At 44.2% G+C, this 26946-nt stretch overlaps 1 protein-coding gene and 1 pseudogene across 1 annotated transcript in view; one reads left to right on the top strand and one right to left on the bottom strand.

Moving 5' to 3' along the window:
- The window catches only part of LOC126198978 (ras association domain-containing protein 10-like), a 1181222-nt gene that overhangs the window by 973338 nt on the left and 180938 nt on the right, over positions 1–26946 (bottom strand). The window lies entirely within an intron of this gene.
- On the top strand, positions 15408–15525 carry LOC126199909 (5S ribosomal RNA; annotated as a pseudogene).

The following is a 26946-nucleotide window of genomic DNA, read 5'->3' as shown; positions in this document are numbered from 1 at the left end:
CGAGACGGGAGCATATTGATATCTGAACAAGAAAGGTATAACCGACAACACACCAAGACAGTGGTGGCAGAACACCACGATGACTGCGGCAAACAGATAGAATTTCGAGAAGCCTGCGTAATCCCGAAATAGCCTCTTACTTTCAGGAAGAAGGTTAGAGAGGTGATATAAACAGCCAAGTGACCTGCCATCATTAACAGCAAGAACGGGCATAGACTTCCGGCGTCTTGGCTGCTGGCGCTAAGAGCGATACGGAACGTCAGCTCACGCGAAGCAACGCAAACAGGGCCGCTGGAGACCACAGAGGCCGCGGTTACGCGAGTACTGGTGCGCCTCAGTCGCCACTAGGCAGCAAGTAAACAGCGCTACGTCACAACTCCAGTCTGTTTCTCATTCGCATATTTTCGCCAATGGCAAATATTTATCCAAAGACGAATCAAGAACGTCTGTTTGTTTCCAACAGTGAAAAGAAATAATGTAGACACCAATAAAGTACGTCTAATCCCCCCGCCCCCGTCTTCAGCACACTGTCAGATTTCGATAACAGCTTCTCTCGCTAGTATATAGGGACCAAAACTTGTCTAATTCAGCAGTTAGCATAAACACCATGGGAATAGCCATTTGCAACAGTTGCCAAATTTTACACATTGACAATGCGGTCACATACCCAGAACAATTTTATTGACCGTGACAACGGCTGCGGAGGCCTACGATTAAATTTGAAAGAAAGTGTGGCGGAGCATCTTCGTGTTGCAAAATGAAGTCCCAACTGTATTGCTATAATTTTGGCTGCAGCATGTGCGGGTACGCCAGTTTTCCTCGGAAAAAAGAAATGGTGAACAAACTTTTGAACAGGACATGGCATAAAATATGTTAACTTTAGGTGAATCTAGGATCTCCTGTGGAAGTCCTGCGCCCAAACCAAGCACATTATAACGATTGAAAAAGGCTCTGAGCACTATGGGACTTAACATCTGAGGTCAGCAGTCCCATAGAACTTAGAACTACTTAAACCTAACTAACCTAAGGACATCCATCACACACATCCATGCCCGAGACAGGATTCGAACCTGCGACCGTAGCGGTCGCGCGGTTCCAGACTGTAGCGCCTAGAACCGCTCGGCCACAGCGGTCGGCTATAAGGATTGACCTTCCCATACATATGATACGTGGATCCGTCACTGGAAGCCAACTTCTGTGAAAAATTTATTCCTTCAGCAGCAGCTACAAGTCATTGTAAAAGTCGGAACGAAACTCATTGTCCCGAGTAGACACTGCATGGAATAACTGCAGCTGGCGTGGCTTTACACGCAGACGTTTGCGTAGAATGTGCCAGAGGCGTAATTATTTGGGTCCACAGCTGCTGAAAATTTCCTCAGGGAAGTCATTGTCCTGCATAGGGTTATTTTATTTTTGAAAAAATACTTACTTTCATACTTTTGCTCTATTAACTAATTTCGCCCCATTGCGCATTTTCAAGTTACTTCCATCATAAAGAAAAACTATAATAACGTATTTTATTTTCCACACATAAAGGTGGAGAAACCTCCATCTAATAGTACCTCTAATAAATATTTCTTATCTACGTGATGGTAACGGGCACAATAAGGATATGAATTCCTTATGTAAAATGCTAAAATGCAACTCTTACCCATGTGGTATCGATAGTTCCGATGCCACAGCGTAGGTGCACGCTCGTAGGTCGGCACTACGCGAGCGGACGAACTACGCCGACAACAGCGGCCTCTAGTTGACGCTGTGGAGCTCAACGAGCTCCCGAGCTGATCAAGAGCAGACGATCTAGCAGCTTAGCTTCTACGTGTAGGGGTAGGGGTGAGGGGGAGGGGGGGGGGGCTAGCCATGACCGACTTTGCCTTTGTAACTTCTAGTCAGTGTTAACTTCGAAACATGAACGGCTTCGCACGTACGTGCTCATCTGTACCAGAAGTTAAGTAATGTGTTTGCATGTGTTTATACACCAGTAAAGGTGCTTTAACTTTACTTGCAGTACCAAAGTGCTTTACCTCACCTGCTTCTACTCACTTCATTCATTCGGCCTACTTTACAGATCTCCGGAGCAGACCCACGCGCCGCCTTCCAGGCGGGATACAGAAACCCAGTTTTATTTTTGGTGTGAACCGATGGACTTAGTGTGGCTGACGCTAGCACAGCGACGAAGTTCCAGCCGGACTATTTATTCCTCAGCAGCTAAACAACTATTCTAGGGGAATGTGTTGTACAACCAATGGTTTGTTTTACCTGATGCTTGGTACGAAATCGCCACAGTATCGTCGCAATTGACTCGCATTTAGCGAATTCGAGGACTCGAACCGCAAACATCGCTCCATTATACGATGCCTGCCCCCTAGTGGAGCGCTCTGCAACTACACGAAGGCGCGTATCACAGATCGAAAAACTAGCAGAGACGCTCTACCTACTATTGTCTGTCACTTTTTCTGTATATCTTGTAGTTACCTCGCAGTTGTCTTCTAAAACCCCAGAGATACTTATGAATAATTCCACTGTGGAAATGCACCTAGTAAAATTCCGTTATACCTCCCTGGCACCCAACAATGTAACAGCAATTTGTAATTGGTAAAAATTTCAGTGATATCCAGTTAGATCTCGATAAAATTTCAGTCTGATCAAAGGATAGCAACTTGTTAAGTAGAACGACTGCACAGGTTCAGCTGTAGGTAAAGCAAAAGACAGGCTACGATTCATTGATTGGATACAAAGAAGTGCAGTGGAATTGGTCACTGGCTTATTTGCCTGGCGAGAGGATGTAACAGAAATTGGGAAAATAACAGCTCTTATAGCGGTCACTCCTACGACCTCTAACTGTTAATGGAACAAGAAGAACCTTTAGTCATCCTCATAAATCATCACCATAATCTACATTCAAGAACTAGGTTCGACGAACCTGTTCCGGCTTCAGCTTTTTAGTTCCCTCGTATCCTGGGTCGATCTATGTCCCTTATTCCTTTGGGTACACACTGCGAAGATTTTTTAATAACTGTCTTCTAGCATTCTTTTTACATGTTCCTTCCATTTCTGCTTAGGAGTGTCCATTTTTTCTGTTGTGGCAAATATTTCAAGCTTATTTCTAATATCTTCGTTTCTGAATCTATGTTCTAATTTACATCTTTTAACTGATATAAAAAAATTCAATTCTAAAGTCACCATGTAAGTTTTCAAGTTATCTATCCAGATCTGAGACCCGTGAAACAGCAATGGAATAACTAGCGTTTTATCAAATTTCAGATAAGTATCTTTAGTTTTCTTTTTATTTAATGTTCTTTTATTCTTTGAGATTTTGCTGTCTTACTTTTTATCTTTATAGAATCAAAAAAACTGACGCAGCCCAGATAATTAAAATTACTTACTTATTCGAATATTTTTTACTGTTACTATTTTTGATAGCACCTGTTTCCTCGAAATGCCATTATTTTCGTCTTTTCTACAGATATTAGGAAATTATAATTTTGAGCAATTTGGTTTAATTTAAAATATTCCTTTGTAATTATTCTTCTATTACAGTCTGCTTACCAGCATACATTAATACGTTTATATTCTTACTTCGGTTTTTATTACGAATTTACTTTCACTGTATAAAATTTTGTAGCAGAATTTCATTTTTAGCAATGCTGACCAGAGTTTTATCCCAGTCAATTTGTCAAAATCATTATTAAATACTTTTTTATTTATCAATAGCTTTAAAGTGAATGTATTATCCATTGACAGTCGTCCACTGTGGTTGAAATTGTTTCGGCCTCTGGTCTTCACTTTAGAGTTAAAATATTTTCATACACTTAATACCCAGTTATTAAAACACTTATTCCTCTGTTTCCTTTCCTAAAAATGAGTGTATGGTGTGATAAAGTATAGCCTCTTCTATGCAGTACACCGCGATTCACAGAGTATATATGTAATATTCTGTCAATACTTCTGGACAGTGAAATTAAAGGAACAATGGCATCTCTCTGCCTCCACACCATGGTAAAACAATGGAGAATCCCAGTCGACCAGAGAAAAAAATCTACTTCGTAGCGTTTGTTTTCTTCCACGTTCTGTCATTGTGTATTTTAGAAAAGAGTTTAAGGAGAATTACATTTAACTTCCCGCCAACAACGCGGACTTCCGTATTTGGGTCTTACGTTCGGCCGCGGATAGTATTTAACGGTGATTATTGCACGTTAAGCGCAGTACTCGGTTCGTGCTGTTGCCATGAGACCATAAACGAAAGCAAGCGTTTGAAACGCGTTGTTTCTGCTGAAAGGCAACCGTGGGATTGCCAGCTAATGTCCGTATCCAATGGACAGATTGCCGCTAACACCGGGAGACACTTCTCCTTCGTAATCTGTTGCACGGAGATGAAACACTTAACCTTGGATGCCGGTGCAAGTTTCATGGCGGAAGATTATTTCTCCTAGATGGATGATCAACTAACGAAGCTGAAGAAAGCCCAAACGATGCAATTACTATAGTGTAAATACAGGGTGTGTCGGAAATCCTTTTACGAACTTTGGGGGCGGAAAGCTCATAAAAAGAGTTCCCACAAACATATATTGAACAAGCAGTAAATGAAACAAAGGACAGTTTTGGAAATTGAAGAAGAAATAATAAACTTTGAGGTTTGCTGACGACACTGTAATTCTGGCAAAGGACAAAGGTCAGTTGAACGGAATCGCTAGCCTCCAGCAACTACACTCATCTACATCTACATCTACGTGACTACTCTGCAATTCACATTTAAGTGCTTGGCAGAGGGTTCGTCGAACCACAATCATATTATCTCTCTACCATTCCACTCCCGAACAGCGCGCGGGAAAAACGAACACCTAAACCTTTCTGTTCGAGCTCTGATTTCTCTTATTTTATTTTGATAATAATTCCTACCTATGTAGGTTGGACTCAACAAAATATTGTCGCATTCGGGAGAGAAAGTTGGTGACTGAAATTTCGTAAATAGATCTCGCCGCGACGAAAAACGTCTTTGCTGTAATAACTTCCATCCAAATTCGCGTATCATATCTGCCACACTCTCTCCCCTACTACGTGATAATACAAAACGAGCTGCCCTTTTTTGCACGCTTTCGATGTCCTCCGTCAATCCCACCTGGTAAGGATCCCACACCGCGCAGCAATATTATAACAGAGGACGAACGAGTGTAGTGTAAGCTGTCTCTTTAGTGGACTTGTTGCATCTTCTAAGTGTCCTGCCAATGAAACGCAACCTTTGGCTCGCCTTCCCCACAATATTATCTATGTGGTCTTTCCAACTGAAGTTGTTCGTAATTTTAACACCCAGGTACTTAGTTGAATTGACAGCCTTGATAATTGTACTATTCATCGAGTAATCGAATTCCAACGGATTTCTTTTGGAACTCATGTGGATCACCTCACACTTTTCGTTATTTAGCGTCAACTGCCACCTGCCACACCATACAGCAATCTTTTCTAAATCGCTTTGCAACTGATACTGGTCTTCGGATGACCTTGCTACACGGTAAATTACAGCATCATCTGCGAACAACCTAAGAGAACTGCTCAGATTGTCAACCAGGTCATTTATATAGATCAGGAACAGCAGAGGTCCCAGAACGCTTCCCTGGGGAACACCTGATATCACTTCAGTTTTACTCGATGATTTGCCGTCTATTACTACGAACTGCGACCTTCCTGACAGGAAATCACGAATCCAGTCGCACAACTGAGACGATACCCCATAGGCCCGCAGCTTGATTAGAAGTCGCTTGTGAGGAACGGTGTCAAAAGCTTTCCGGAAATCTAGACATACGGAATCAACTTGAGATCCCCTGTCGATAGCGGCCATTACTTCGTGCGAATAAAGAGCTAGCTGCGTTGCACAAGAACGATGTTTTCTGAAACCATGCTGATTACGTATCAATAGATCGTTCCCTTCGAGGTAATTCATAACGTTTGAATACAGTATATGCTCCAAAAGCCTACTGCAAACCGACGTCAATGATATAGGTGTGTAGTTAGATGGATTACTCCTACTACCCTACTTAAACACTGGTGCGACCTGCGCAATTTTCCAATCTGTAGGTACAGATCTATCGGTGAGCGAGCGGTTGTATATGAGTGCTAAGTAGGGAGCTATTGTATCAGCGTAATCTGAAACGAACCTAATCGGTATACAATCTGGACCCGAAGACTTGCCCGTATCAAGCGATTTGAGTTGCTTCGCAACCCCTAAGGTATCTACTTCTAAGAAACTCATGCTAGCAGCTGTTCGTGTTTCAAATTCTGGAATATTCCATTCATCTTCCCTGGTGAAGGAATTTCGGATAACTGCGTTCAATAACTCCGCTTTAGCGGCACAGTCGTCGGTAACAGTACCATCGGCACTGCGCAGCGAAGGTATTGACTGCGTCTTGCCGCTTGTGTACTTTACATACGACCAGAATTTCTTCGGATTTTCTACCAAATTTCGAGACAATGTTTCGTTGTTGAACCTATTAAAGGCATCTCGCATTGAAGTCCGTGCCAAATTTCGCACGTCTGTAAATTTTAGCCAATCATCGGGATTTCGCGTTCTTCTGAACTTCGCATGCTTTTTCCGTTGCCTCTGGAACAGAGTTCGGACCTGTTTTGTGTACCACGGGGGATCAGTTCCATCTCTTACCAATTTATGAGGTATGAATCTCTCAATTGCTGTTGCTACTATATCTTTGAATATGAGCCACATCTCGTCTACATTTGCATAGTCAGTTCGGAAGGAATGGAGATTGTCTCTTAGGAAGGCTTCTAGTGACACTTTATCCGCTTTTTTAAATAAAATCATTTTGCGTTTGTTTCTGGTGGATTTGGAAGAAACGGTATCGAGCCTAGCTACAACGACCTTGTGATCACTAATCCCTGTATCAGTCATGATGCTCTCTGGATTGTTTGTGGCTAAGAGGTCAAGTGTGTTTTCGCAACCATTTACATTTCGCGTGGGTTCGTGGAATAACTGCTCCAAATAATTTTCGGAGAAAGCATTTAGGACAATCTCGGAAGATGTTTTCTGCCTACCACCGGTCGTGTGATAGATGCTCATAAATTAAGGGTAATGCTGATACATGGTGAAACAACGCTCTGGTGGGCGGTTTGGGGGTTTAGATCACCTCGAGGTATGACCACGCTGTGCATTTGACCTGCGGTCGTCTCACGGTGGCGCTGGCAGCAGTCCACATACGCTGAGGTGTGTTGTTGCATGTCAGAGTACGGTGCTGCGAGTAATTGTGCAGACGTTTTCAGACGTGCTACCGGTGACTGTATGTTGAAAATGGCTCAAAGAACGCAAATTTATGACGTTATGAGGGGTAGAATACTAGGACGACTGGAGGCTGGTCAAACACAGCAGGTCGTAGCACGGGACCTGCGTGTGCTACAAAGTGTAATCTCAAGATTATGGCAACGATTCCAGCAGACAGGAAACGTGTCCAGGCACTACAGTACGGGACGTCCAAAGTGTACAACACCACAAGAAGACCGATATTTACCCATCAGTGCCCGCAGACGGCCACGGAGTACTGCAGGTAGCCTTGCTCGGGACCTTACCGCAGACACTGAACAGTTGTCTCCAGACAGTCTACAGACGACTGAACAGACATGGTTTATTCACCCAGAGACCTGCAAGGTGCATTCCACTATCCCTGGTCACAGGAGAGCCCGTAAAGCCTGGTGTCAAGAACACAGTACATGGCCACTGGAACAGTGGTCCCAGGTTAAGTTCACAGACGAGTCCAGATATAGTCTGAACAGTGATTCTCGTCGGGTTTTCATCTGGCGTGAACCAGGAACCAGATACCAACCCCTTAATGTCCTTGAAAGGGACCTGTATGGAGGTCGTGATTTGATGGTGTGGGGTGGTATTGTTATTGGTGCACGTACACCCCTGCATGGCTTTGACAGAGTAACTGTAACAGATCAGGTGTATCGGGTCGGCATTTTGCACCAGTACGTCCGCCTTTTCAGGGGTGCAGTGGATCCCACCTTTCTCCTGATAGATGATAACACACGGCCCCACCGAGCTGCCATCGTGGAGGAGTAACTTGAAACAGAAGATATCAGGCGAATGGAGTGGGCTGCCTGTTGTCCAGACCTAAACGCCATCGAGCACGTCTGGGATGCCCTTGGACGACGTATCGCTGCACGTCTTCAAACCCCTACGCCACTTCAGGAGCTCCGACAGGCACTGATTCTAAATGGTTCAAATGGCTCTGAGCACTATGGGACTTAACATCTGTGGTCATCAGTCCCCTAGAACTTAGAACTACTTAAACCTAACTAACCTAAGGACATCACACACATCCATGCCCGAGGCAGGATTCGAACCTGCGACCGTAGCGGTCACGCGGTTCCAGACTGAAGCGCCTTTAACCGCACGGCCACACCGGCCGGCCAGGCACTGATGCAAGAATGGGAGGCTATACCCCAGCAGCTGCTCGACCACCTGATCCAGAGCGGCCTGTGCATGTGTGCATGGTGATCATATCCCATATTGAAGTCGGGGTACGTGCGCAGGAAACTGTGGTGTTTTGTAGCCCATATGTTTCGGTACGCTTTTCTCTACACCAATACCGTAGACTTACACATCTGCGTCGTGTGTGTTTGCTATGTGCCTATGGTATTAGCGCCAGTTTTCTGCAATTATCCTTAATTTATGAGCATGAGTGTAGATTGAGAGTGATAAATTGGAGAAGGAAGGGTGTAGAAGGAGATGGACAGGCAATGAGTGGGAAGGAGGAAGTGGACACAGATAGGGGGAGGAGGAGATGGACAGAGAAAGGAAAGAGGAGGCGATGGACAGAAATGGGGAAGACAAAATGTATAGAGAGAGGGGGAGGAGGAGATGAACAGAGAAAGGGAAGTGGAGGGGATGGACTGAGAAAGGAAAAAGGAGTAGATGAAGAGGGAGAGGAGGAGGAGGGGATGGAGAGAGAGAGATTGAAGTGGAATTAGAGGGTGGCGGAAATGGGCAGAGATGGGAGGAGCCGGGGAAGATGGACAAAGAGTGGGAGAGGGGGGGGGCGGAGGAGGTAGACGGAGAAAAGGTGTGGATGGACAGAGACGGGGTGAAGGACGAGATGGACACAGACGGGGTGAAGGACGAGATGGACAGAGAAGGGGTTAAGGAGGAGATTGACAGAGACGGGGTTAAGGAGGAGATTGACAGAGACGGGGTTAAGGAGGAGATGGATAGAGATGGGGTTAAGGTTCAAAAATGGTTCAAATGGCTCTAAGCACTATGGGACTTAACATCTGAGGTCATCTGTCCCCTAGACTTAGTACTACTTAAACCTAACTAACCTAAGGACATCACACACATCCATGCCCGAGGCAGGATTCGAACCTGCGACCGTTGCAGCAGCGCGATTCCGGACTGAAGCGCCTAGAACCGCTCGGCCACAGCGATCGGCTCGCGGTTAAGGAGGAGATGGATGGAGATGGGGTGAAGGAGATGATGAACAGAGGAAAGAGGAGATGGACTAATGAAAGACTGGATTAAATACATATCCATGCAATGCCAGATGCTTAGCTAGGCCAATATAAATTTAAGTGTTGCGAAATATTTTCTAAAGATTTTTGGAATATAGCCCTATACGGAAATGAAAGTTGGACGCTAGACACTTCAGACTCAAAGTTTCGTTTTAACTCTGTACCGTTGTAATATATCTGACTGCATCGTCATTACTGCCTGAATCCAAAATAAACAAATTAATTAAAAAACAGGAATATAATATAAGCTTTTGAAACGTGGTTCTACAGAAGAATGTTTAAGATTAGCTGCGTATATCGAATAACTAACGAAGAAGTATTGAACATTTTTCGGGGAGAAAATTAATTTATGGCACAACGTGACTAAAAGAAGGGATCGGCTGATAGAGTACATACGGAGGAACTGTTAATTTGGTAAACGAGAGAAATTTGTGGGGGCGAAAACTGTAGTGGGACACTAGTGCTAGATTATAGTAAGCAACTTGAAATGGATGTAGGCTGCCGTTGTTACACTGACATGAAGAGGCTTGCATAGGATTGACTTGCGTGGAGAGAGAGTTCATAAGCCCCCTCTTTGGACTAAAAGCGGCAACAACAACAATTACATGCTTGGTACTTCGTAATGAAGTGCAAAATGTGATTTAATCTCTTCGTCTGAGTAGTTAAGCAACCGCCTCCTTCGCGTCCCGCCAGAGTGCATGCTCTCTCTCTCTCTCTCTCTCTTTCTCTCTCTCTCTCTCTCTCTCTCCCGAGCCGACATAACGCCGATGCGCGTGAACTCGCTGTAAGTCGTTTGCCACCGTTAAGGAAGGCTATCCAAGGACAAGTGCTGCTTACCATGTGAGACTCGGGCGCTACGAGCAATCATAGTTGAAAATCACTTAGAGCAGCCGTGCGAGTCTCTGTTCCTCCAACTTAAAGTGCACAAGAAACACTTCGCTCGGATTTGGTGGAAGACGGCCTTGGAACTTCGTCTTCTATTTAAGTCTACATAATTAACTAACAATGTGCGTTTACCGAGCTGTAGTAATTGCCGCTTGTTGGACCTGTCTGGTGCACACCAGCACCGAGATCTGTCTGCCTGCAGTGCAGTTGAGAGTTTTTTAATACTGTATGTGTGTGTGTGTGTGTGTGCGCGCGCGCGCGCGATATCGTTGTGTGTGTTTGAAGTAATCGGTATTTAAAAGAGTTTACTGGTTCTAACTTTAATAACTTACACGGCTAAAATTGCTTATGCCATAGTTATTCTTGTGTATTGGGTTTGAGCCCTGTTGGTAATTTATGATTGTTACTTGTGCCAGTGTTGTGCAATTCTTTTGGTTCTCATGATTAACGTAAGTTCAGTTTTACTTCCTGCTATTTTAGCCGAAGCCATGTGGACGTTGTAATTTAAATTTTATTTATACATTACTTTATAGAACTTGATGAGCTAAACAACTTAAAATAAAACTATGTATTTTGGTACACACTCTCTTAGGTGAGATTGGCATTCCACTTCACACCACGTTTGGCAGTTAGATAGTATGTGGTACGGCAAAATAGGTTTTAGAAAATTTTAGTTTTCTGCGACATAATTTAGATTTATTGATTATTGTTATATTATTTATGCTACAACAGACAACCTGTAAATTAATAGAGGTGGTTTTCAAAGTGCTTTCCTTCTGCAGCAACGAATGTGTAGACACTTGAACTGAATTCCTTGATGACTTTGTGAAGAACACCATTTGAGATTGCACGAATATGTTCGGAATCACCAGCACCAACATCGTGGAGTGTTTTAGGTGCGTCTATGAATACTCCGTCCTTCAGATAGCCCCACAAGAAATAGCCACACTGATTGAAATCGGGAATGTAAAGGGACATTACACATCATGTCCACTGAATTCTACTGTGTCCAGGGCAATGCTCTGATCTTCGAAGTCTCCTGAAAGAAATCGAAGACTTCCGCAGTATGGTGTGGACGTGCTCCACCCAGCACGACCCAGTAGTTTCGGAACATTCGGCCGCGTCGTGCAGTCGGTACAAATTCACGTTACAGTACCTGTCTGCATTTGTCAGCTGTGACAGCTTCCAAATACAAATCGCCCCAGTGATGCATTGGGCACTGATTGTGCACCAAGCAGGGACTTTTTCTTGATGACATGTAGCAGCAATAGCCCAGTGGCGCCAGTTCTGTTTGTTGGCGTACGCAAGGAGATGGAAGAGTGCCTCATCATGAAACCAGATCTGATCTGCATCGAATTTTGCATTTTCAAAGGCTCCAATCCTCTCATCTCCAGAAGAATACCACCGCTCTACATCCCTATCCTTCAGAGGTAGGCACCGTTGAATTTTGTGAGGTAAGAGGTTAAGTTTCTCTTTCACTATTCTGAGGAGAAATCGTCGTGACATCCGGAGTTTCTGTGCTGCATATGGTGTTGATGTAGTGGGCATACATAAAATAAGTATCGGAGGATGTTTAAATTCTGTCATAACGATTTGACTTCAGTTCTGTACAGGAATCGAACCGAGGAATGGTCTTTCTGGATGGTGTTGCTTCTGGACCAAATGTGTTGTTGAATGCGCGTCTCACCACAACGATACGCCCAGAATTTGCTTTAAATGTCTTTACACTCAACGAAATTGCTCCATTGTTAGTGCTTCCATTCTGAAATGTGAATTGAGACCTCTGTCAGTGAGCTATAGTACTTTCAGAACTACAATACAAAAATGTCTCAAGTAGAACCATTTACGGCATACAATTAAACAACAATAGACATGTACTTTGTAACACCTATTATCGCCAACCCGTATTTCACTGATTACCGTAAAGGCTATCTGACCATTACCTGTCCTGATCTGCTATGCTTACAAATGTTCAGTGATTTGTTAACTAAATGTTTATTGATGCGTGGTCTATTGCTTTTGGAACATGTGTTAACCTTTTTCTGTCTGTTCTAGTAACACCTGAATTCAAAATGTGTTTTGTTGCCTTTTTCTTGGGACAGAAACTCTACGCAGTGTCACGACTTCAGAACTCAACTGAAAATCCGTCACTTTTGATATACTAAATCTTTATTGCTGATTTTCTTGCTTTCATTTCAGTACGTCAAATTTCATCTGTTAAAAAATTTTACTTTGCACTGTTTGTTAAATAAAGTCTTTCCTTGACGACATGATATATTTTTGTGGGCTGAAGCCTTAGCACTCCCAGCTGCTTGTCTGTTAGCGTATTTCAAACAACAGCAAATCCTTCTGTGTGAAAGGCAACAAACAGTTTGTAGTCGATCACTCAAATCCATTTCGATAAATGTTATGTTATCGTACAAATGAATATGCTGATACACTCATTTTATCCTAGAGGCGATGTATTACGTTGGACATATGTTTACATTTGTATGGTCAGGATCTCACGCAAAGTGCTGTGAGAAATCTGCGTAAATATGTTACGCTGTTGAGATATCGTGAAATGTCAGTTTAAGGGAATTTTTTTGCCATATTTCTGCATCAATTCATTTCAGACGTTGAATAATTGGCACTTCTCTTATTATAGTTAATATTCATCCTTATACTCTTAAACAAAAGCCTCCGTTGATGATCTTCCGTCATCACATTCCGTCCATATACACCATCTGATCAGAACTATTCGGACACCGGTAAGTAATGTGGCATTCATCACTACATGTCACAAGAGACAGACCTACCAGTATGAAAGGAGACTGGGTGTACTGTGTTATGAGTAGACAAGCGGTAACAGCAGAGTGAAGCGGTCAGGGCAGTTTAGTGGCTTCGAATGTGGTCTAGTCATTGGAGGTCACCTGTGTGATAAATCTATGAGAGACGTTTCAAACTTTCTAAAACTGCTCCCATCGCCTGTTGTTGATGTGATTGTGAACCCGACCAGGCAAACCTCATATACTGGTGGACAGGGACCGTAGAACATTTCGGACATTTCGGAGGACGGTTGAAAAAACTCGCACGATATCAGCGGAAAGAATCACGCGCGAGTTCCAGAGTGCGCGGAACTAAAAATTGTGGGCTACAATGGTTTAGCTGGTCCTCATTATACACTATGTAATGAAAAGTATCCGGACACCGCCAAAAACCAACATGTTTCGTATTAGGTGCATTGTGGTGCCACCTACTGCCAGGTACTCCATATATATCAGCGATCTCAGTAGTCATTACACATCGTGAGAGAGCAGAATGGGGCACTCGGCGGAACTCGCGGGCTTCGAACGTGGTCAGGTGATTGGGTGCCACTTGTGTCACACGTCTGCACGCGAGGTTTCCACACCCCTAAATTTCACTAGGTCCACCGTTTCCGATGTGCTGCTGAATTGGAAACGTTAAGGGACACGTACAGTACAAAAGCGTTCAGGCCGACCTCGTCTGTTGATTGACGAAGACCGCTGACGGTTGAAGAGGGTCGTAATGTGTAAAAGACAGACATCTATCCAGACCATCATACAGGAATTCCAAACTGCATCAGGATCCACTGCAAGTACTGTAACAATTAGGCGGGAGGTGAGAAAACTTGGATTTCATGGTCGAGCGGCGGCTCATAAGCCACACACCACACTGGCAAATGCCAAACGACGCATCGCTTGGTGTAAGGAGCATTAACATTGGACGATTGAACAGTGGAAAAACGTTGTGTGGAGTGACGAATCAAGGTGCACACTGTGGCGATCCGATGGCAGGGTGCGGGTATGGCGAATGCCCGGTGAGCGTCATCTGCCAGCGTGTGTAGTGCCAACAGTAAAATTCGGAGGCGGTAATGTTATGGTGTAGTCGTGTTTTTTGTGGAGGGCGCTTGCACCCCTAGTAGTTTTGCATGGCACTATCACAGCACAGGCCTACATTGATGTTTTAAGCACCTCATTGCTTCTCACTGTTGTAGAGCAATTTGGGGATGGCGATTGCATCTTTCAACAGGATCTAGCACTTGTTCATAACACACGGCCTGTGGCGGAGTGGTTACACGACAGTAACATACCTGTAATGGACTGGCCTGCACAGAGTCCTGACCTGAATCCTACAGAACACCTCTGGGATGTTTTGGAACGCCGACTTAGTGCCAGGCCTCACCGACCGACATGGATACCTCTCCTCACTGCAGCACTCCGTGAAGAATGGGCTGCCATTCCCCAAGAAACCTTCCAACACTTGATTGGACTTATGACTGCGAGAGTGGAAGCTGTCATCAAGGCTAAGGGTGGGCCAATACCTTATTAAATTCCAGCATTTTCAGCCAATAGTCTGGATACTTTTGATCACATATTGTATTTCTGCAGTCAATGATAAGCGACGCTTGAGGTGGTGTAACCATTGGATGACTGGAAATGGAAGACTGGGAATAGCGAGACCTATCCTGTAGCAAACCGATGGAAGTCTTTGGGTTTGGTGAACGTTACCTGCCATCGTGGTTGTGCCAACAGTGAAGCATGGAGGAGTGGTGTTATTGTTGAGGGAGGGGTATTTTTCATGGTTAGGGTGTAGCCCCTTACCGCACTAAATGCGGAAGAATGTAAACAAATTTTAGTGCTTAGTGTGCCTTGTACAACAGATGAACAGTTCAGAGACGATGCCTGTTTTTTTTTTTTTTTTTTCAGCATGAGAATGCAGCGTGTCATAAAGAAGTGTCTGTGTGGCAATGGTCTGTGGAGAATATCACTCCTGAAACTGTCTGATTTGCCCACAGTTCCACACCTATGTGTAGGTGTTAGAACATCGACTTCGCTCCAGACCCCATAAATTAATGTCCAATAGTAGGTGTCCTGCTAGTTTTGATCGGATAGTGTACAATACAAATTCCGCTATGAATGGCAACACCTTTGCGAGATACAAAACTGATTTCATATTTGGCGGGATTCTAAAATCTACAGTAATTTCGAATGGTTACTATTTGGCAGTTGGCCAATGGCCTTGCCGCAGTGGTAACACCGGTTCCCGTCAGATCACCAAAGTTAAGCGCTGACGGGCTGGGCTAGCATTTGGATGGATGACCATCCGGTCGACCGAGCGCTGTTGGCAAGCGGGTTACACACAGAAATTGTGAGGCAAACGTAAGATCTACTTGACTGAGAAGTAGCGGCTCCGATCTCGCAAACTGACATACGGCCCGGGAGAGCGATGTGCTGACCACATGCCCTTCCATATCCGCATCAGGTGGCGCCTGTGGGCTGAGGATGACACGGTGGTCGGTCGGTTCCGTTGGGCCTTCCAAGGCCTGTTCGGACGGAGTTTAGTTTAGTTTTACTATTTGACAACTAGGTACGATATATCTTTCTTGCTACTGCAGCCTTAAGTACAATGTCAGTGTATGAGTCAGTGTAACGACTGTTTCTTTCATCTGTACTCTCCATGTTACATGAAGACGGAGGTTACTTCTCGGATAGTTCTGTTTAAAGAACGCGAGAGTGCACAACCGTGTGAAATAGTCGGTCCAAGAGAGCTTCACGCAGGCTGCTCTGAACGGGAGCATCTGTTAGAAAAAGCGGTACAGCACAAACGCCGATACGAAGCAAAACAACTGAAAGAAGTACAGCCCCGAGGCAATTTCTAACCGCGAGGCATCACTGAACGGTGGAAGAGTTCTCTCATAAAGATCCGCCCAACTACCGTAGCGCTGAAGACTTGTTTCTACAAAAAACATTCCGACGCGAGTTTCATAATTCAGCAGCTAGGCTGCGGCCGGAATACGCAAACATCTTTATACCAAATACAGCGTGTTACCCGGAAAAAGATTTTGCACTCAGCAAATAGGCCGCTGACGCCAGAGAGAAATTCATACGTTCTGCGTTTCTCAAATCATTTCTAAAGACAAGACACACACAAAAAAAACGGTTGCTTTCAATTATATGATTCCCTATCTCAAGCATTCAATTGCTTATGCAGGGTGCAAAGAATAAAACGGACATGGTAAATATTCACTAGTTAGGTTTCACGAGTTTCAAGGACATTTTGCCTCTAAATTTTCCCTTGCAGACGTCTTTTTAGGTTTTATAATACTTGTAGTCTTAAACTCTTGGGAAAACTGCTCTGCACACTTTGTCCACAAGTTGTGCTTTGCATAACTTTCGACAATCAATACATGTGTTTTATCGTGACAACCATTTAGCGCTGCTTTCAACTGATCAGTAAACACGTTCGCTCGTTTCATTCACTTAAATCTAATGACGCAGCTAAGAACTCGGGAGAGAGCATGTGGGAGATACGCATGTGCGGACATGTGACAGTAACCGATTGACGTCAGCTGTACATTTTGTTAGTGACACATGAAAATTTGCGCCGGACTGTCACTCAAACCTGTATTTCCCGCTTATCGCCAACGGTCGCCTAAACCACTTCGTCTATCCGTGCACGCCTCCCGGATCGAACCAAACGTCTATATGTCATACACTGTCTGTAACCAGTACGCTCGCCCTAGCGATGGCCGTACAAGGAAAGACAAAATTTTACTATCGCCATTTTGACCCCTCGAGGTTTATGAACCAATGATTTACTAAACTCCATGTTTATAAGGATCTTCACATTACATTACAATGTCCTTCAGAAATGCATGCATGTAAACATACACAGATATTGTGTAAATAATTAGTAACCGACTGATGCATCGAAATCATGGTTTCCAACAGTTCTGCTGTTCGTCAGGAAAGTTCAATTCCACGTCAGTGTTACAAAAATTTTCCTGGGTCACTTTTGATTTGCCCACTCAGTGTTTATTTCGCACTAATACTTACACCAATTATCTGATATTCGAGAATTGACCATAGGTTGTACATTTTTTAACAAAATTGAATTATTAAACAGGATTATGGACGTGTGTAAGTTAATTATTCTGTTCTACACACCTGCGTAGCCCATATCGCTAATGCATGTCTCTGCGCTCGGCTCAAATGTAGCCAGTTCGAACCATGGTGGTGGTAAACATATTTATCGCCAGTATTTGGCCGGCATGGGAGATAGAATAGTGGCGTACAGTTCCAGATCAAGCAGACACTACGCCACTGTCCTGGGTTAAATTCCAAACTTCTCAATAGTGAGGCCAAGTGACACTGTTGATAGTGACTCGTTCATGGAACGGAGAAATCAAGTTCGGAGGCCCCTTGGTGTTATCCGAGATGAGTAGGCTATGTGCTGACAACGTGTTTCGCCGGGTTAGCGTGAGCAAAAGCTGGGTTCGAACTGTAATTTAGAGAATAATTTTACGTGCGGTAATTCGGTTAGCGAGACGACATAGTCGTCAAGACGTATTAGAGAATCAGTGGAATTGTCAGAAGATGTTCCTTATCGCATGGGATGTGGAGACTCCCTTTTTCGGCATATTTATGGGGTGAGCCAACTTCTGTAATAAGTAAATATACGAGGGCAGTTCAATAAGTAATGCAACACATTTTTTTTCTCGGCCAATTTTGGTTGAAAAAACCGGAAATTTCTTGTGGAATATTTTCAAACATTCCCGCATCGTCTCGTATAGTTTCATTGACTTCCGACAGGTGGCAGCGCTGTACGGAGCTGTTAAAATGGCGTCTGTAACGGATGTGCGTTGCAAACAACGGGCAGGGATCGAGATCCTTTTGGCGGAAAACCAGGGCATCTCAGATATTCATAGGCGCTTGCAGAATGTCTACGGTGATCTGGCAGTGGACAAAAGCACGGTGAGTCGTTGGGCAAAGCGTGTGTCATCATCGCCGCAAGGTCAAGCAAGACTGTCTGATCTCCCGCGTGCGGGCCGGCCGTGCACAGCTGTGACTCCCGCAATGGCGGAGCGTGCGAACACACTCGTTCGAGATGATCGACGGATCACCATCAAACAACTCAGTGCTCAACTTGACATCTCTGTTGGTAGTGCTGTCACAATTGTTCACCAGTTGGGATATTCAAAGGTTTGTTCCCGCTGGGTCCCTCGTTGTCTAACCGAACACCATAAAGAGCAAAGGAGAACCATCTGTGCGGAATTGTTTGCTCGTCATGTGGCTGAGGGTGACAATTTCTTGCCAAAGATTGTTACAGGCGATGAAACATGGGTTCATCACTTCGAACCTGAAACAAAACGGCAATCAATGGAGTGGCGCCACACCCACTCCCCTACCAAGGAAAAGTTTAAAGCCATACCCTCAGCCGGTAAAGTCATGGTTACAGTCTTTTGGGACGCTGAAGGGGTTATTCTGTTCGATGTCCTTCCCCATGGTCAAACCATCAACTCTGAAGTGTATTGTGCTACTCTTCAGAAATTGAAGAAACGACTTCAGCGTGTTCGTAGGCACAAAAATCAGAACGAACTTCTCCTTCTTCATGACAACGCAAGACCTCACACAAGTCTTCGCACCCGAGAGGAGCTCACAAAACTTCAGTGGACTGTTCTTCCTCATGCACCCTACAGCCCCGATCTCGCACCGTCGGATTTCCATATGTTTGGCCCAATGAAGGACGCAATCCGTGGGAGGCACTACGCGGATGATGAAGAAGTTATTGATGCAGTACGACGTTGGCTCCGACATCAACCAGTGGAATGGTACCGTGCAGGCATACAGGCCCTCATTTCAAGGTGGCGTAAGGCCGTAGCATTGAATGGAGATTACGTTGAAAAATAGTGTTGTGTAGCTAAAAGATTGGGGAATAACCTGGTGTATTTCAATGCTGAATACAGCAACCCCTGTTTCAGAAAAAAAAATGTGTTGCATTACTTATTGAACTGCCCTCGTACAGTGAATAGAGGAGGTCTGGGACTAGTAGCTGGCCTGAACAACATTCAGAAGGTTGCTGAGACGTCATGTCGATTTTCTCTGGTTCTTAGCTGCCAAAAGAAAGTTACAAGTGGCTCTGCTGGGTGACAGAAACAGGGAATGGTTTTTTAATTACTTGGGGGCTACCCCACTGAGAATGGCGAACAATGAGAAATAAGATCATCATTCTGTAGCTCCATCGCTAATTCACTAAGAGGCCTAAATGTTCTAAAAATAAATTTGAGGGTATCTGGGAGCTCGCGTAATTCGGCTGTCGTTTGTGGACTCTTAAAGAGGGAAGCAGTCAGGTGCAGCGAGACCAAGACGTGGAGCGTTAGCCGAGGTTCAGTTTCCAGATGAATTTAATTATTTTAGAGCAGTGCTTTTCCGACGCCAGCTTTGCTGTAGCAACAGTTGATCGGCAGCTGTAACATTCATAGTAGGTCGTGGGATGATAAACTGGTGGTATTAAAGCTCCCTGACAGATTAAAACTGAACTGGACCGGGCTCGAATCTGGGACCTTAGCCCTTCCCAGGCAAGTGCTCTACCGACTGACCTATCCAAGCACGACTCATGACAAGATCCGTCCTCACAGCTATACTTCCCCCGGTACTTCTTTTCTACAAACTTCACAAAAGCTGTTCTCGACACTATATCATACAACGGCAGTTTAATGATATGTCAGCAAGCTAATGTGTTGGGCAAATAAGAAGGCGGGTAGGATTTGTTCTGCTCAGGGAGAGACGGATACTACTTTGCGGGTTCGCGAGCATTCTTCTCTCTCTCTCTCTCTCTCCCTCCCTCCCTCCATCCCTCCCTCCCTCCCTCCCTCTCTGTATGCCCCAAACCACATGCTCCCGCAGTTGTCTATCATGGTGACTTCGAACACTGAGGTCACCGACCAATATATGCTCGACTAATTATCTCTGTCACCTATTAACTTACGTTAATACAGTGTTTGCTTTATGCCGCTCATAATGAACACTACAGTGGCTAAGTAGCCTCTTCGTACTTGAACTAAGATGAAAATCAACGCTAAATAATGAACGCACACTCTAAAGTGTGCTCCACAGAGGTATAATATCGCTGTAGGCAGGAGCGACATATGGTACTCTACTCCTTGTCATTGGGCACCCGCCTTCACACGTTCACACCTTTATAATAGCTGGGCAGGGTACTGGCGAGGGAAATGGAATTGCCGGTGTTTATTACAGTGGGAATAAATTATACTGTTCCCGTAGAACTGAATATTTGGACTTTTTTGCTTGATTTCTGACGATATCTTTGAACTCTCATCGTGAGCCTTTTGCTTCGCTGAGAACACCGAGCACATTGTAGAAGACCGGCTGGAGGATAAGGGGGATCACAGGGTTATATTTTCCCACTCGAGTTGTGGAATTTTTAAGTTATGAGCGCATCGTTTTGCTATGGTGCTACAGAAGATCTATGCCTGATGCAGGTACCGGGCAGTTAATGGGCAACAGGAAATTAATTTAACGTATTGGATACAAAAAGTTGGAAAGCTCTGTCATTTTTTGGTTAGACGGCTGGGAACAACCACACGCATTGAACAACTGGTAGTGTGCTTATGAGCCTATTTAAAGTGGACGACTTCATTTTTCTATCCTCTACTGAGGAGTTATGAAACACACTTCTACAGCACAGCGGCTTAACACAGTAACTTGTCAAAGTACACTCCCGAGAGAGAATGTTTCCAGAAAAATAATTGAAAACTGTCCATCCTGGACTGCATCTAGAGGAGAAGAGAAGAGATTTCGGCACGGTCCTACGAGCCGTGGAGATCGTAGGCGGCCAGTGTTAACCGCGGTGAAGCGGTGCCCCACGAGCGGCTGCTGGAAGCACAGAGGCGGGTGTGGCTCACGGCACGACAACTTAGCGGGCAGCAGCAGCGGTCGCGGCAGGCGGGGTACGTTGCGGAGACGTGAAGAGCGGTTCTCGATCCCTCGGAGTCAGGGACGTGTCTGTCCTCCTCTGGGCGGAGCGCGGACCTACGTAGCCGCCTGCGGAAGCATACGGCGCGGTACCAGCTGAGTACGTGAGCACGCGGTCGGAAAGCACCACCCGCTGGTAGCAGCGCTGCGTGCTGCGAATCACACGCGACGTAACGGCGAAGACGGTGGTCCCAGACGCCGAGTCAGCTGCTGGTGGCTCAACTGTACACAGTGCTTTTGCCTTGTCTACTTCCAAACGACCTCGTAGGTGAGGCAGGGGCCATACCTGGTCCGCTAAATATACACTGAAGTGTGATGGTCGAACTGTACATGATCGAGCGAGTTAGCGCAGTGGTTAGCACACTGGACTCACATTCGGGAGGACGACACTTCAAACCCCTCTTCCGGTCATCCTGATTTAGGTTTTCCGTGTTTTCCCTAAATCGCTTCAGGCAAATACCGGGATGGTTCCTCTGAAAGGCCACGGCCGATTTCCTTCCCCATCCTTCCCTAATCCAGTGGGATCGATGACCTCTCTGTTTGGTACCCTCCCCCAGACCAACCAACCAACCGAACTATGCAGGGGCAGTCATGCATACACTACACACGCAATGCCAGTTGGAAGAAACCCCACGGAGTGGAGTCCACTTAAAACGAGATAACTTACATAATCCCCGCTTCACTCGACCGATGGATGAGTATTGTTCCTCTGTCTGAGACCCTTACAAGGTAAGACTGATAAAGGAAATTGAGAAGATCCAGCCGGCCGCGATGGTCTCGCGGTTCTAGGCGCGCAGTCCGGAACCGTGCGACTGCTACGGTCGCAGGTTCGAATCCTGCCTCGGGCATGGATGTGTGTGATGTCCTTAGGTTAGTTAGGTTTAAGTAGTTCTAAGTTCTAGGGGACTGATGACCACAGCAGTTGAGTCCCATAGTGCTCAGAGCCATTTGAACCATTTGAGAAGATCCAAACAAGAGCAGCGCGTTTTTTGACAAGTTCATTTTTTCTGAGTGAAAGCGGCATAAAGACGCTCATCCAATTTCATAATCAGACGTTACAATAGCACCTCTGTTAAAGTGACTGCTAATGGAATTGGGTGCGAATCTGCGTGTAGGCCGATCGCTGTGGACGAGCGGTTCTAAGCGCTTCAGTCCGGAACCGCGCTGCTGCTACGGTCGCGGGCTCGAATCCTGTCTCGGTCATGGATGTGGGTGATATTCTTAGGTTAGTTAGGTTTTAGTAGTTCTAAGTCTAGGGGACTGATGAGCTCAGATGTTAAGTCCCATAGTGCTTAGAGCCATTTTTTGAATCTCCGTGTAGCTTTCCCTCTTACTGAATGAAACTTTCGAGCTTTTCTATTTGCCCTATCAATCCATCTGTTACAGGCCCTAGACTGACCACGTACCACTGGGGTGCATGCAGTAGATAATTGTTCAGAGGCGAACTATTCATGTATCAATTATGTAATGTGTTCGCCTCACGTTTTTCGTAATAAATCTTAGAATTATTTTCATGGCTATTACAATTTATCAAGGACAATTTTTCACGATTATTTGTATAGGAGTGGGAAACTGTTTTATACTTTTAGTCCGATTTAAAAACATGTTATATCAAAAATTTATATTTATTTAAATAATTATTCTGTATAATGTGATACAAGAACGATATTTTGACTTTAGATAAAGTTACAAGCTACACATTTCAAAAAAGTACGTAAATGAAGCAAGTAATAGCCTCAGACATCAGGTGTCTTTAAAGTACGAGGGGCTTCAATAATTTACGCATCACTTTATTTTCTTTGCCAGCTTCGGTTGAAAAAAATGCAGAATTTGTTGCGGGATATCGTGGGATCTTTTCACTTCAGCCTTTATAGCTTCATGACGTTCCCATAGGTGGCTGCGCTACACGTAGCTTCAAGACGGCATCTGCAGCGGGGATGAGTTCCAAGTGGAGGGCTTTCATTGAGGATGACAGATATTCATAGGTGCTTGCAGTGTGTATACAGAGAATCAGCAGTGAAAAAAGCACGGTGAGTCGTTTGGCGAGGAGTTCATCTTCGTCGCAACAAGATTGCGCAAACCTGTTCGATCTCCAGCATTCCGGCCACCCGCACACAGCTGTGACTCCTGCAATATTGGAACGTGTTGACTTGGACGGATCACAATCAAACACCTCACTGCTCGTCTGGACCAGAGAGGAGCTCACAAAACTTCACTGGACTGTTCAGTCTCACAAACCTTATAGCCCAAATCTCGCACCTTCCGACTTCCCTCTGTTTGGCCCAATGAAGAATGCTCTCAGCGGGAAGCAGCAAGTGGATATTTTTTTTTAAGAAGAGTAAACCGCTATTTGATTATGTATTATTATATTTATCTTTTGTAGTATTCATGACTGTTAAGGCAGACCAAAGCAGGTAAACAAGGATAACACATGACTTAATAACAGTCTAACAGCTTTTAGCGTTGTACTTCATAATGGCACAAAAGCTGAAATCTATATAGTAAAAAAGATAATTATAATACACTGTCAAATGGCAGTTTAGATTTTTGAAAAGTATTGCATAGCTATAAGAACGTAGGCTTCCGCGGCCGGTGTCATAGTGATTAAAATTCTTCTGGGTATTATGCCGCTTCATTGCTAAAAACTAACAACAATAATAAACGAAAACCGACGTTTCGGCCGAATTGCAACGGCCTTCCTCAGGGCACGACTGGATTTGCATGGGGATAGGTGCTTCTATTTATTACAGACTATCGATGTCTGTCGTCACTGTAGTAAAACTTTTAATTGGCCCTCTAATATGATTAGCTAGTCATGACATTCGTTTTGTTGTGGTCTTCAGTTCTGAGACTGGTTTGATGCAGCTCTCCATGCTACTCTATCCTGTGCAAGCTTTTTCATCTCCCAGTACCTACTGCAACCTACATCCTTCTGAATCTGCTTAGTGTATTCATCTCTTGGTCACCCTCTACGATTTTTACCCTCCACGCTGCCCTCCAATACTAAATTGGTGATCTCTTGATGCCTCAGAACATGTCCTACCAGTCGATCCCTTCTTCTGGTCAAGTTGTGCCACAAACTTCTCTTCTCCCCAATCCTATTCAATACTTCCTCATTAGTTGTGTGATCTACCCATCTAATCTTCAGCATTCTTCTGTAGCACCACATTTCGAAAGCTTCTATTCTCTTCTTGTCCAAACTATTTATCGTCCATGTTTCACTTCCATACATGGCTACACTCCATACAAATACTTTCAGAAATGACTTCCTGACACTTAAATCTATACACGATGTTAACAAATTTCTCTTCTTCAGAAACGATTTCCTTGCCATTGCCAGTCTACATTTTATATCCTCTCTACTTCGACCATCAGCAGTTATTTTGCTCCCCAAATAGCAAAACTCCTTTACTACTTTAAGTGTCTCATTTCCTAATCTAATTCCCTCAGCATCACCAGACTTAATTAGACTACATTCCATTATCAAAAAAATGGTTCAAATGGCTCTGAGCACTATGGGACTCAACTGCTGAGGTCATTAGTCCCCTAGAACTTAGAACTAGTTAAACCTAACTAACCTAAGGACATCACAAACATCCATGCCCGAGGCAGGATTCGAACCTGCGACCGTAGCGGTCTTGCGGTTCCAGACTGCAGCGCCTTTAACCGCACGGCCACTTCGGCCGGCTATTCCATTATCCTTGTTTTGCTTTTGTTGATGTTCATCTTATATCCTCCTTTCAAGACACTGTCCATTCCATTCAACTGCTCTTCCAAGTCCTTTGCTGTCTCTGACAGAATTACAATGTCATCGGCGAACCTCAAAGTTTTTATTTCTTCTCCATGAATTTTAATACCTACTCCGAATTTTTCTTTTGTTTCCTTTACTGCTTGCTCAATATAATGATTGAACAACATCGGGGAGAGGTTACAACCCCGTCTTACTCCCTTCCCAACCACTGCTTCCCTTTCATGTCCCTCGACTCTTATAACTGCCGTCTGGTTTCTGTACAAAGTGTAAATAGCCTTTCGCTCCCTGTATTTTACCCCTGCCACCTTCAGAATTTGAAAGAGAGTATTCCAGTCAACATTGTCAAAAGCTTTGTCTAAGTCTACAAATGCTAGAAACGTAGGTTTGCCTTTCCTTAATCTTTCTTCTCAGATAAGTCGTAGGGTCAGTATTGCCTCACGTGTTCCAGTGTTTCTACGGAATCCAAACTGATCTTCCCCGAGGTTGGCTTCTACTAATTTTTCCATTCGTCTGTAAAGAATTCGTGTTAGTGTTTTGCAGCTGTGACTTATTAAACTGATAGTTCGGTAATTTTCACATCTGTCAACACCTGCTTTCTTTGGGATTGTAATTATTATATTCTTCTTGAAGTCTGAGGGTATTTCGCCTGTTTCATACATCTTGCTCACCAGATGGTAGAGTTTTGTCAGGACTGGCTCTCCCAAGGCCATCAGTAGTTCCAATGGAATGTTGTCTACTCCGGGGGCCTTGTTTCGACTCAGGTCTTTCAGTGCTCTGTCAAACTCTTCACGCAGTATCGTATCTCCCATTTCATCTTCATCTACATCCTCTTCAATTTCCATAATATTGTCCTCAAGTACATCGCCCTTGTATAGACCCTCTATATACTCCTTCCACCTTTCTGCTTTCCCTCCTTTGCTTAGAACTGGGTTTCCATCTGAGCTCTTGATATTCATACAAGTCGTTCTCTTATCTCCAAAGGTCTCTTTAATTTTCCTGTAGGCAGTATCTATCTTACCCCTAGTGAGATAGGCCTCTACATCCTTACATTTGTCCTCTAGCCATCCCTGCTTTGCCATTTTGCACTTCCTGTCGATCTCATTTTTGAGACGTTTGCATTCCTTTTTGCCTGCTTCATTTACTGCATTTTTATATTTTCTCCTTTCATTAATTAAATTCAATATTTCTTCTGTTACCCAAGGATTTCTACTAGCCCTCGCCTTTTTACCTACTTGATCCTCTGCTGCCTTCGCTACTTCATCCCTCAAAGCTACCCATTCTTCTTCTACTGTAGTTCTTTCCCCCATTCCTGTCAATTGTTCCCTTATGCTCTCCCTGAAACTCTCTACAACCTCTGGTTCTTTCAGTTTATCCAGGTCCCATCTCCTTAAATTCCCACCTTTTTGCAGTTTCTTCAGTTTTAATCTACAGGTCATAACCAATACATTGTGGTCAGAGTCCACATCTGCCCCTGGAAATGTCTTACAATTTAAAACCTGGTTCCTAAATCTCTATCTTACCATTATATAATCTATCTGATACCTTTTAGTATCTCCAGGGTTCTTCCATGTATACAACCTTCTTTCATGATTCTTAAACCAAGTGTTAGCTATGATTATGTTGTGCTCTGTGCAAAATTCTACCAGGCGGCTTCCTCTTTCATTTCTTAGCACCAATCCATATTCACCTACTAAGTTTCCTTCTCTCCCTTTTCCAACACTCGAATTCCAGTCACCCATGACTATTAAATTTTCGTCTCCCTTCACAATCTGAATAATTTCTTTTATTTCATCATACATTTCTTCAATTTCTTCGTCATCTGCAGAGCTAGTTGGCATATAAATTTGTAATACTGTAGTAGGTGTGGGCTTCGTATCTATCTTGGCCACAATAATGCGTTCACTATGCTGTTTGTAGTAGCTTACCCGCATTCCTATGTTCCTATTCATTATTAAACCTACTCCTGCATTACCCCTATTTGATTTTGCATTTATAACCCTGTATTCACCTGACCAGAAGTCT

Source organism: Schistocerca nitens, chromosome 8 (genome assembly GCF_023898315.1).
Source record: "Schistocerca nitens isolate TAMUIC-IGC-003100 chromosome 8, iqSchNite1.1, whole genome shotgun sequence".
In the NCBI taxonomy this organism is placed as follows: domain Eukaryota; kingdom Metazoa; phylum Arthropoda; class Insecta; order Orthoptera; family Acrididae; genus Schistocerca; species Schistocerca nitens.
Note: the sequence above shows the minus strand (reverse complement) of the source record. Positions and strands in the feature narration are given on the sequence as shown.